The sequence below is a fragment of the Trachemys scripta genome, chromosome 1 (genome assembly GCF_013100865.1).
Source record: "Trachemys scripta elegans isolate TJP31775 chromosome 1, CAS_Tse_1.0, whole genome shotgun sequence".
Classification (NCBI taxonomy): Eukaryota; Metazoa; Chordata; order Testudines; family Emydidae; genus Trachemys; species Trachemys scripta.
The window spans coordinates 13317558-13328591 of NC_048298.1; positions in this window are offsets into that span (position 1 = coordinate 13317558).

Sequence of the window (11034 nt, forward strand, 5' to 3'; positions counted from 1 at the left end):
TAGGAACTCATTGCCACAAGAACTGGTTAAGGACAAAAATTTAGCAAGACTCAAAATTGGATTGGACGCTTATTTAGATAAGAACATCCACACTTGTTTATATTTAAGGATAATACATTTTGCAACAGATATTAAACCTTGTGCTTTAAGGCTTAAGCCAATCTCCAAACTATTAGAGATAAGGATAATAGGGGCAGAGGGCTAGATTATCACACATCTGCCTATTGTGAGGTTTTTATACATTCCAGTGGTGCTGAGCAGTGTCGGAGAGAGGATACTGGACCAGATGGACCTGGGGTCTGGCAATTCCTATGAGAAAAGCCTTGGTCACATATGCATGGTGCACAGCCTAAAAGAACCAAGTGAAAATCTACGTATTAGTCCAATCAAGGCATGGGATGCTGCTGAAGATACTTTTGTTAAATGTAGAGGCGAATGAAATGAGTCTTCATCAAAACTTTTATTTAAGTGAAAACAAAATTTGGTCAAAAATGGGAAGTCTGCACAGAAAATATCCATTTCAACTAGACGTTTCCAGGTTTTTCATTGGAAAAGATTTTTTTCTGTTTTCAGCATCTGAAAATTTTTGCCCAGTGAGTAAAACTTTTCAGTTTGGAGGGTGGGAGAGGTTTTGCCCAGCTGGATGAAGTTTGCTGGTTTTCAGCTACCAAAAGTAAAAAAAAAAAAAAACAAAAAAAAACATTTTTTTGCTGAAACTCATTCCCCAAAAAAATTTTGGAGAAAAAAATTGCAATGTTATATATTTTTATTGAAATTCTTCCTGGGAGGAAAAAAACCACATTTCCCAAACAGACATGATTAAAACATTAATGTGACCATCTTGTTGATGTGAATAGCACATGTGTGTAAAGAACAGTGATCCCAAGGAGACGACAACAAAACCCCTAGTCTTACAAAAGGTGCCCTCAGATCTTTAAGATTCACGTAGAGCGGAAAGGACATTGGGCCCAAATTATCAAAAATGACTAGATTCATAGATTTCAAGGCCACAAGGGACCATCTCTTCAGAGTAGGCGGTATTTTTCATAGTAGCTAACCTCATTATTATATCATTTTAAAAATTACCAGTGACTAGAGTGACCACTGCCACATTCCCAGAATACTGAACATTCAGGTACTTCTGGGAACAGCATGACCCTGACCCCATCGGCATGACCTCACCTGCTTAGTGCATGCAAGGTCACACCACATGGAGGATGCCATTTTGAAAAGTGTACTGCCTTGCTCCCTGCTGGCGTGACTTGGCCCACACCATGGGTGCAAGAGGGGGACCGGGCAGCACGCTCTTCAAAATGGCGTCTCCCAGCCATGATACCAGATAAAATCACTTCCGGTTTTGTCTCAGTTCCAGACAAGGACAAATTTTATCAAAAAAAGAGGACTGTCTGTCTTTAAACTAGACGAATGGTCTGCCTACCAAAAATTGAAAACAGCTTGGACAGAAACCCAATAGTTTCTGATTGTTCAGTTCAATGTATCTGAGCCAAAAAAAGCATTCAATTTGCAGCCTACAAGTCATACATGTATTTGTACTGGAGCAGGAGAGAAATATGCCCTGGAAGTTCAATTAGCCATTCACATGCTGCATTGATAAATGCTGCTGCATACTTCAAAGATGTTTTTTAAAAGGAAAAGATGGGAGGCCTGATTCTCGTGTCTGGTACATGGCTCACATCTCTGCATATCTCAGAATATGCACTCCTGCATTTAGCTGCATGGATTTTCAAGACATAGTGGCAAACACCAAAAAGTGAAACCGCCCACAAGGAACAATTAGCAGGTTGTGAAATTATGCAGGGAAATCAAAGGCCTACACATCAATCTTGCACTGTCCTACAGCCCAAAGCTCATAGACTGGACCTAGACACATTTTCCAGAGGATTGACTACTTGATAAAATTAGCACCCAAAATTCTTTGCCTTCTCTAGGTTAAAGATAGCTAAGCCCTGGAAATCAAATGCATACCTTGTGTAACTCCATTGACTTCCGTGGAGTTCCACAAAGGATTCATTTGATGCTGGATCTGTAATAATACACAGACAAGTTAGGTATCTTGGTTTGTTCTGACATTTTGTATGAACAGGGCCACAGACTGCACTCGTAGTTCTCGTCTCTAGCGATTTAAAATCTGCTTTGTCTTTACTACTAGATTATGCTGTGTGAGTTCAAGTAAGGTGACCAGATGTCCTGATTTTATAGGGACAGTCCTGATATTTGGGGCTTTGTCTTATATAGGTGCCTATTACCCCCGACCTCCATCCCGATTTTTCACCCTTGCTATCTGGTCACCCTAAATTCAAGGGTGAATCTTCACTTATTCCCTCTCCCACGATCCCATCTGAGTGAGCACAGCCAGCAACTGAGGCAAGAGTCTGACATCCTTAAAGGGCCATACCCTATAGCAGCAGGGTCTTATGCTATGGTCCAGTTTACCCAGGATGGCCAGTAGTTTTTGCTTCATTAATTATTGCATTTGCAAACTCTCAGTGAAGCAAACTTACTGATTAAACAGTAAGCTTTGGGGAATAAAAATATATTTTTAAAAAATTTATCAGGCTTAGTCATCAAATGACAACAACATCTTTTCCAGTTTCACTAGCACAGCAACGTAGGTGAACGTAAAATTTTGGTCAAGGAAACCAAGACAAAACCTCTAGTCTTACAAAAAGTGCTCTGGGATCTTTAAATTCAGGTAGAGCAGAAAGGATATTGGGCCCTAAATTACTAGGTACAAAAATGGTTCAAAAATGTCTAGGTTCATAGATTCCAAGGCCACAAGGGACCATTGTGATCATCTAGTCTGACTTCCTGCATAACACAGGTCAGAGAACTTCCCCATGATAATTCCTAGAGCCAATCTTTTAGAAAAACATCCAAACTCGATTTAAAAATGGTCAGAAATCGAGACTCCACCATGATCTTTAGTAACTTGTTCCAGTTTAATTACCCTCACTGTCAAAAACGTACACCTCATTTCCATTCTGAATTTGTCTCGCTTCAACTTCCACCCATCGGATTGTGATATACCTTTCTCTGCTAGAGGGAAGAGCCTATTAAAAAGTGGAAGTTAATTGTGAAAGGAGTGGGCATTTGTTCAGAAAATGCAGTGTATACAATAAAGGGAGTTAAAGAAATGTAAACAAGACAAACATAAACAAGAAAAACAAGACCAGTGGAACGTAGGCGTGCCTTGATATGAGTAATTGACTGTGAATGAGGCCTCATTTTTTGGGAGAGAGCTAGAATAAGGGGGAATATCCACGAAACCATGGACAAGACAGGCCATCTCAAAAAAGATATATTAAAAGCGGAAAAGGTACAGAGAAAGACAAGAAAAACAATTAGGGGCATGGAACAGCTTTCACACAAAGAGAAATTAAAAGGACTGGATCTTTTCAGCTTTGAAAAGAGATGACTAAGGGGGTAATGATAGAAATCTGTAAAATCATGCATGTGGGTGGACTACAGTTCACTTCATTTCCCATCTCCAGTGCCTTAAAAAAACCCTCAAATGCCATAGAAAATAGCTGGAGACCTAGAGTTCAGTCTTTAAGGATTTTCAGCAAGACTTGCACAGGGTCAACCTCCCCACATTCAAGTCCCAAAAGGAACTAAAGAAATGCCCAGAAGCTTAGGATTTGTTCACCTAAGTCTCAGAGTATTTCATCACCAAATCTGGACAGTCTGCTGAGTCTAAAACGACATCTTCCCTCCACTTGCTTGTAGGAATCTTCAGTTGGAATCCATGCAGACCTTTCCTTTGCTGAAATCCCTGCTAGCGAGACAGCTGACTGATTTAACTGACTGATTGGCCAATCACTCAGTTAAGTGTAGAAATTTAAAGAAAACCGTTATAAGAAAATACAAAACTGAGAATAGCAAAACAGAAATGACTCTTTCCCCAGTACTACATTTAAAGAAACGTTGGTGAATAAGGCTACATCTACACTACGGGGGGTGGGGTGGTCGATTTAAGATACGCAAATTCAGCTACGCCAATAGCGTAGCTGAATTTGACGTATCGCAGCCGACTTACCCCGCTGTGAGGACGGCGGCAAAATCGACCTCTGCGGTTCCCCGTCGACGGCGCTTACTCCCACCTCCGCTGGTGGAGTAAGAGCGTCGATTCGGGGATCGATTGTCGCGTCCCGATGGGACGCGATAAATCGATCCCCGAGAGGTCGATTTCTACCCGCCGATTCAGGCAGGTAGTGTAGACCCAGCCTCAGACTAGTTGAGACAATGTAACTAGAACAGTTTGGCTAAAATCAAAACAACATTCAAAGCATACAATTAAAACAGAAGTTATTTTTCCCTCCCAATGTCCTCTTACTATAATTAGCATTGCCCACGCTTCCGTTAGAGGGTAACAATAGCACTAACCTGCTACAAAATGCTTCAGAATTAGGGACAACAGCCTGCTTTCTGCTCCCAACTCACCCAGGGCACATGGCTCCCTGCAAAGCAGCTGCCCTAACTGCTTGCCCTCATGGAGTCTGACCCCAGCAAGAAGGAACCTATTGGAGAATCCCCAAAACTACCACATGCAATTCCAGAAGCTTCTGGATGCGGAGTTCTTAATCTGCCTAGCAACAATGACCCAGACACAACTCACTCCTACCTCCCCCCAATGGGTCTCTTAAAGAGATACCTCCCTATTAGGCACATGGGTTACACACAGTGTGGAGAAAGTGAATAAAGAAGTTTTATTTACCCCGTCACATAATACAAGAACCCGGGGTCACCCAATGAAATTAATAGGCAGCAGATTTAAAACAAAGTACTTCACACAATGCCCAACAACCTCTGCAACTTGCCAAGGGATGCTGTGAAGGTCAAAACTATAACTGGGTTAAAAAAATTAGATAAGTTCACAGAGGATAGGTCCATCGATGGCTATTAGCCAAGATGATCAGGTATACAACCCTATGCTCTGGGCGTCCTAAGCCTCTAACTGCCAGAAGCTGGGAGTGGACGACAGGGGATGGATCACTCAATAACGGCCCTGTTCTGTTCATTTCCTCTGAAGCACTGGGCACTGGCCACTGTCGGAAGACAGGATCCTGAGCTAGATGGACAATTGGTCTGACCCAGTCTGGCCGTTCTCATGTTCTTAATTCAAATCCTATAAAGCCTCCAAAGGAGCCACAATAAGTTGTGGTTTTTCTTTATCTTTACAGATGTCTGCGTGCTTTGACGATAGAAACTAACCCAGCACCAAGGGGGGGGGGGGAATAAATCAGTAAATATAAGGGGTGAAGTCCAACCACCCAAATCCTACTCGAAAGTGCCATCCAAATTTTGTTTTCTTTAAACAGGTTATTAATTATGGATGATGGAGCTACTTTGAATAGTGCAATGGCCATTCAAAAACGTGACAAAAGCTCCAACCACTGACAGCCTAGCCAACATTTCCATTTAACTGTGGTGTAAAATAAATGTTAAGGGAGTAAAAACAAAAACTATATGGTGGAGTTTTGTAAATTAAAAAAAATAAAATAAAAGACTAAAATGGCCTAGACTAGAAACAGGTCCAAGTGGATTAGGGTTAAGACCTATTCATGAAAGATTGTACCAAAATGTTTAGTTTATTTATGGGTCAATGTTACTGAATTTTACCAATCTGCAGTTACCTAAAGGATTGTGTCTACTAAAATTTGGCGGAATATAGTTAAAAACTGTTGAAAGGGATTACTGTACAAAAGGTATACTTGAGAATGCATAAAACTGCCAAGGAGGCAACCACATCAAAAGAAACTTAATAGGATTGGCACAGGAACTGAATTGTTTGCAATTGGTATATAGCTGACAGAGATGCTGTGGGAACATGACCAAGCTTTTCAATAGAACATAGCAGCAAAAGCACTGCATCCACAGAATGAGGATAACCAAGGGCTCATTAATGAAGCTTTGTTAACTCTGTGTGTGTGTGTGTGCGCACGCGCGCGCACACACACAATGTTGCAATTGCTTTTAAGGAAGTATGAAATTAAGTCAATGTGTTCTAATAATAACATGCATAGTATGTGGAGGATACATGCTATACAAAGTAAAAGCCACCTTAAGTGATATGGAGCAAGTATTATCACCACAGAAAAGTTAAAAATGTGGTACAAAACAGGTGAGACAGTTGTTGCAGGATAAGAAAATTAACAAGGATCCAGTACTATGAAGTTAAAGGTGAAACCCACAGCAACCCAATGTGGAAGAAGTTGGTTTTCCCTCCTCTAATACTGGAAAGCCGAAGACTTGCACTGTGGTTTGCACCTGCAAGGTACTTCCATGAGCAGGTATAATGTCTCACAGTGAGTGTTACTGGCACATAGGTTCACTCTGGGGGGGAAGTCACCAAATTGCACAGTATGGTTGAGATGCTAGGATGCTGGTAAGTAAAAACTGCCTATGCTGGTGATAACATGTATTGTATGGTGGCTGAAGACGACCAGTTCTGGTATGGACCCAGGGAATGCTATTTTAATTGGCCTGTGCTCTGTTTCACACCTAAATTTCCTGTGGTGATAAATGGAAAGATTTTTATATTTTGTACCAGTTTTTTATAATGTAATAAAAGCAAAGTTAAAATTACAGAAAGACGCTTTAAAGGACAAGCAAACTTATAATGCAAAATTACACCATGGTGGGCTATACCAGAGGAGGTGAGCTTACACCCTCTGGTTCATACTTTGAGCCTAGTATTCATGGTGGTTCAAATGATTACAACTACAGGGGTCTTGCTGGATAGTGTACTTCAAGAAAGCACAGAAAGACAGGAATATGATGCAAATGAAACAAATGCTAATATAAAAACAAAAGCCATGGAATTTAGGCCTGGCTTGACATGAGTAATTGGACATGGGTGAGGCCTCATTTCTTGGGAGAGAGGATTAGGGAGGTAAATGGGTCATTAGGCTGAAAACAGAATGTCTGTACTAGCTAAGATAAGGAGGAACAGCCGGGGAACCATTTACAATGGACAATATAGGCCTGGAGCAAAAGAAGAAAAGAGTAAGTTGTGCACAGACAGCACGTGCTGTACAGAGATTGGTTCCTACAAAGTTACCAAGCCAAACCCAAAATGTGTGATGCAATGTATAGTAAATGCAATGTAATGGATAAATGTATATAAAGAAAGAGGTTTCCTGTGTGACCTTGGATGTGTGGTATGCCTTGTACCCACCCCCCCTGCTTGAGTCAGATCACTCAGCGTAGTTTTGCTGTAGGCCAAGTGAAGGAACCTGATTGACGCGACTGCAGTCCCACTGAATTCTTGGGGAACCAAGTGGAAGAGGTCTCGGGAACCACAACAATAGACTGTGATCAAGTCACCCCTTAATATTCTCTCTGATAAGCTAAATAGAGTCATAGACTTTAAGGTCGGGTGAGATTGCAAAGCCATTAGCCATTATTTTTGAAAACTCATGGCGATCGGGGGAGGTCCCAGATGACTGGAAAAAGGCTAATGTAGTGCCCATCTTTAAAAAAGGGAAGGAGGATCCGGGGAACTACAGGCCAGTCAGCCTCACCTCAGTCCCTGGAAAAATCATGGAGCAGGTCCTCAAGGAATCAATTATGAAACATTTAGAGGAGAGGAAAGTGATCAGGAACAGTCAGCATGGATTCACGAAGGGGAAGTCGTGCCTGACTAACCTAATTGCCTTCTATGATGAGATAACTGGCTCTGTGGATGAGGGGAAAGCAGTGGATGTGTTATTCCTTGACTTTAGCAAAGCTTTTGATACAGTCTCCCACAGTATTCTTGCCGTCAAGTTAAATAAGTATGGGCTGGATGAATGGACTGTAAGGTGGATAGAAAGCTGGCTAGATCGTCGGGCTCAACGGGTAGTGATCAATAGCTCCATGTCTAGTTGGCAGCCGGTTTCAAGCGGAGTGCCCCCAGGGTCGATCCTGGGGCCGGTTTTGTTTAATATCTTTATTAATGATCTGGAAGATGGTGTGGACTGCACTCTCAGCAAGTTTGCAGATGACACTAAACTAGGAGGTGTGGTAGATACACTAGAGGGTAGGGATCGGATACAGAGGGACCTAGACAAATTAGAGGATTGGGCCAAAAAAAACCTGATGAGATTCAACAAGGACAAGTGCAGAGTCCTGCACTTAGGACGGAAGAATCCCATGCACTGCTACAGACTAGGGACCGAATGGCTAGGTAGCAGTTCTGCAGAAAAGGACCTAGGGGTCACAGTGGACGAGAAGCTGGATATGAGTCAACAGTGTGCTCTTGTTGCCAAGAAGGCTAACGGCATTTTGGGCTGTATAAGTAAGGGCATTGCCAGCAGATCGAGGAACATGATCGTTCCCCTTTATTCGAAATTGGTGAGGCCTTATCTGGAATACTGTGTCCAGTTTTGGGCCCCACACTACAAGAAGGATGTGGAAAAATTGGAAAGAGTCCAACGGAGGGCAACAAAAATGATTAGGGGTCTGGAGCACATGACTTCTGAGGAGAGGTTGAGGGAACTGGGATTGTTTAGTCTCCAGAAGAGAAGAATGAGGGGGGATTTGATAGCAGCCTTCAACTACCTGAAGGGGGGTTCCAAAGAGGATGGAGCTCGGCTGTTCTCAGTGGTGGCAGATGACAGAACAAGGAGCAATGGTCTCAAGTTGCAGTGGGGGAGGTCCAGGTTGGATATTAGGAAAAGCTATTTCACTAGGAGGGTGGTGAAGCACTGGAATGCGTTACCTAGGGAGGTGGTGGAGTCTCCTTCCTTGGAGGTTTTTAAGGCCCAGCTTGACAAAACCCTGGCTGGGATGATTTAGTTGGGAATTGGTCCTGCTTTAAGCAGGGCGTTGGACTAGATGACCTCTTGAGGTCCCTTCCAACCCTGATATTCTATGATTCTAGGTCAGAAGGGACCATTATGATCGTCTAGTCTGACCTCCTGCACAGCAAAGTCTTCAAATCATGGTTTAAAGACTTCAAGGTGCAGAGAATCCTCCAGCAAGTGACCCGTGCCCCATGCTGCAGAGGAAGGGGAAAAACCCCCAGCGCCTCTGCCAATCTTTTCCTCAAGGAAAATTCCTTCCCAACCCCAAATATGGCAATCAGCTAAACCCTAAGCATGTGGGCAAGACTCACCAGCCAGACACCCAGGAAAGAATTCTCTGAAGTAACTCAGATCCCACCCCATCTAACATCCCATCGCAGGCCATTGGTAATATTTACCATTAATAGTCAAAGATCAATTAATTGCCCAAATTAGGCTATCCCATCATACCATCCCCTCCATAAACTTATCAAGCTTAGTCTTGAAGCCAGATTTGTCTTTTGCCCCCACTGCTCCCCTTGGAAGGCTGTTCCAGAACTTCATTCCTCTAATGGTTAGAAACCTTCATCTAATTTCCAGTCTAAACTTCCTGATGGCCAGTTTATATCCATTTGTTCTTGTGTCCACATTGGTACTGAGCTTAAATAATTCCTCTCCCTCCCTGGTATTTATCCCTCTGATATATTTAGAGAGAGCAATCATATCTCCCCTCAGCCTTCTTTTGGTTAGGCTAAACAAGCCAAGCTCTTTGAGTCTCCTTTCATAAGACAGGTTTTCCATTCCTCGGATCATCCTAGTAGCCCTTCTCTGTACCTGTTCCAGTTTGAATTCATCCTTCTTAAACATGGGAGACCAGAATTGCACACAGTATTCCAGATGAGGCCTCACCAGTGCCTTGTATAATGGTACTAACACTTCCTTATCTCTACTGGAAATACCTTGCCTGATGCAGTCCAAGACCGCATTAGCTTTTTTTCACAGCTATATCACATTGGCTGCTCATAGTCATCCAGTGATCAACCAATACTCTGAGGCTCTTCTCCTCCTCTGTTACTTCCAACGATGAGTCCCCAGCTTATAACAAAAATTCTTGTTATTAATCCCTAAATGCATGACCTTGCACTTTTCACTATTATGTTTCATCCTATTATTATTACTCCAGTTTACAAGGTCATCCAGATCTTCCTGTATGATATCCCGGTCCTTCTCTATATTGGCAATACCTCCCAGCTTTGTCTCATCCGCAAACTTTATTAGCACACTGCTATTTTTTGTGCCAAGGTCAGTAATAAAAAGATTAAATAAGATTGGTCCCAAAACCGATCCCTGAGGAACTCCACTAGTAACCTCCCTCCAGCCTGACAGTTCACCTTTCAGTATGACCCGTTGTAGTCTCCCCTTTAACCAGTTCTTTATCCACCTTTCAATTTTCATATTGATCCCCATCTTTTCCAATTTAACTAATAATTCCCCATGTGGAACTGTATCAAATGCCTTACTGAAATCTAGGTAAATTAGATCCACTGTTTCTCCTTTGTCTAAAAAATCTGTTACCTTCTCAAAGAAGGAGATCAAGTTGGTTTGGCATGATCTACCTTTCGTAAAACCATGTTGTATTTTGTCCCAAATACCATTGACCTCAATGTCCTTAACTACTTTCTCCTTCAAAATTTTTTTTTAAGACCTTGTATATTACAGATGTCAAACTAACAGGCCGGTAGTTACCCAGATCACCCTTTTTTCCTTTATTAACAATAGGAACTATGTTAGCAATTCTCCTGTCATATGGTACAACCCCTGAGTTTACAGATTCAATTCTTGCTAATGGGCTTGCAATTTCATGTGCCAGTACCTTTAATATTCTTGGATGAAGATTATCTGGGGCCCCCAATTTAGTCCCATTAAGCTGTTCGAGTTTGGCTTCTACATCGGATGTGGTAATATCTACCTCCATATCCTCATTCCCATTTGTCATCCTGCCATTATCCCTAAGCTCCTCATTAGCCTCATTAAAGACTGAGGCAAAGTATTTGTTTAGATATTGGGCCATGCCTAAATTATCCTTAACCTCCACTCCACCCTCGGGGTTTAGCGGTCCCACTTCTTTCTTTGTTTTCTTCTTATTTATATGGCTATAGAAACTTCAATAGATTGAGTTCTTTTGAGTCTATCACTATAAGGCATGTTTTCTAGTCCTTAAATCATTCTCATTGCTCTTTTCTGAACC